The sequence below is a fragment of the Octopus bimaculoides genome, chromosome 9 (assembly GCF_001194135.2).
Source record: "Octopus bimaculoides isolate UCB-OBI-ISO-001 chromosome 9, ASM119413v2, whole genome shotgun sequence".
Lineage (NCBI taxonomy): Eukaryota > Metazoa > Mollusca > Cephalopoda > Octopoda > Octopodidae > Octopus > Octopus bimaculoides.
This window is the reverse complement of record NC_068989.1, coordinates 59,262,219-59,264,190: the sequence shown is the minus strand read 5'-3', so window position 1 is coordinate 59,264,190 and position 1,972 is coordinate 59,262,219. Positions and strand designations below refer to the sequence as shown.

At 33.8% G+C, this 1,972-nt stretch overlaps 1 protein-coding gene across 1 annotated transcript in view; it reads left to right on the top strand.

The window, feature by feature from the left end:
* LOC106871029 (polypeptide N-acetylgalactosaminyltransferase 13) overlaps window positions 1–1,972 on the top strand; it is a 35,196-nt gene that overhangs the window by 11,748 nt on the left and 21,476 nt on the right. The window lies entirely within an intron of this gene.

Genomic DNA, 1,972 nt, shown 5'->3' with positions numbered 1-1,972 from the left:
CTCTCTCTCTCTCTCTCTCTCTCTCTCTCTCTCTCTCTCTCTCTCTCTCTCTCTCTCTCTCTCACACACACATACATACACACAAACACACTGGTAGTGCTTTAGTCCTCGAAATCAGAAGCATTCTCTGTAATGGTCTCTTCGATTTAACCATATCTATCTATCTATCTATCTATCTATCTATCTATCTATCTATCTATCTATCTATCTATCTTTCTATACAAATTTAGGGAATGGAGCAGGTAAAATCCAGGCTACATATGTTTCCAAACAAAAGCTTGAAAGTATTAATTACTTAACGAATGTACTCCACTAGCTACTCATCAGGCCGAAGATACCATAGTTAAATGAAGGTTGCATTGCCGCAGGAGATTTGATCGAAAATGACTGGAAAGCTCGGAGTGAGAGAACAAAAAAGAAAGACATATGTATGAAGAAATAAGACATAGGAGTGGGCAAAGAAAAAGAAAAAGAATAAAGAAAAGGAAATGGGGAAGAGACGGGAATTTTGCTTAGATTGTAGCTGATTAGAGGAAGATCTTTGTTAATACAAGCCTGGGGTCATTTACTATGTCAAATGTAAATAAATAAATAAAAATATTTTCGCTCCCATGTATATACATTTAAACAGAATCAAAGAAAATAAAAGGAAAGAATTTCAGACATAAAATTGTCAGGATGAGAAGAGAAAGAGAAAATTTAGGAGTGGTAGTAAGGTGAATTTGTTAGAAGAGAAGGAGAAAGAGAGGTGAAAGAACAGTTTCTGGTTAATAGGGGAACATATGTTAAAGATAAAAGATATAACTTGTTGAATTTTCCTGAGAACCTTATCAGGAAAATTCAACAAGTTATATTTTCATCTAAATAAGCGGCTACCGGTTTCAGTCTCTTATAGAAATGAAAACGTCCTGATTTTTGCTCGGTAATATGAGCAGCAATAATAGCCGTATTAGTTGCTTATTAAAGAAGCAGGCAAGGCTGTTACTAGCCGTAGCAGCAGCAGGTAACGCTGTAAATGGTGGTGGCAGTAGTTATAATCCTAACTAGTAAAGGTCATTTTTGTGAATTTAGCCAAAATGCAGCAGATTTGGTGGTAGTTGTCTCCTTAACTTCGCTACAGGAATTTAAGTATGGTTGGTATTTGGTTATGAAAGTTATTTCTTTGTTGATACGTTGCTGTGAGTTATAACAAAAACATGTGAACTTTCAGAACTTATATTATGAAAGTTCAATTTATTATAATTCCATTTAATCCAGCAAGACTAAGTTGTCTTTTTAAACGAATTGAAACCGGTAGCTATTATGGTGATAAATATATAAATACTTTCTTACTTTTTCTAAAGTATGTTCTTTTTTTAATATGAATTTATTCATGAGATCTCTTTACCTTTTCAACACACACACACACACACACACACACACACACACACACACACACACACACACACACACACACACACACACACACACACAAATACAGACATATATCTATGTATATATCTGTATATATATACATATATATAGACACACACACACACATGTATATATGCTTACATATGTGAGTGCTTGTTTGCATGCATGCTTATACATGTATGTGTGTATGTTTATATGTGTATGTGAGTGTATATATGTTTGTATAACACCGATATGTATAACATATAATGTATATACAACAGGAGTACAGTACTAGCTGTAATATTTTGTCCTCGAAGTGTCGCAAAGTGACATGTGTTATAAAACACAGTGCCGTTCGTCGGACAGTTGTGATTAAGAATTCTTAAACACAACTGTCCGACGAACGGGAACGTGAAACTCTGAGAAGCAATTTTTTTTTGATATTTTTCTGATGTTTCTGCAGCTTTAATAATAAAGCATATTACACTATCCCCGGTATTCGAGTATTATTTTTCCTACCTTGTTTCACATTTATGTGCTTACTCTGGTATATATATATATATATATATATATATAT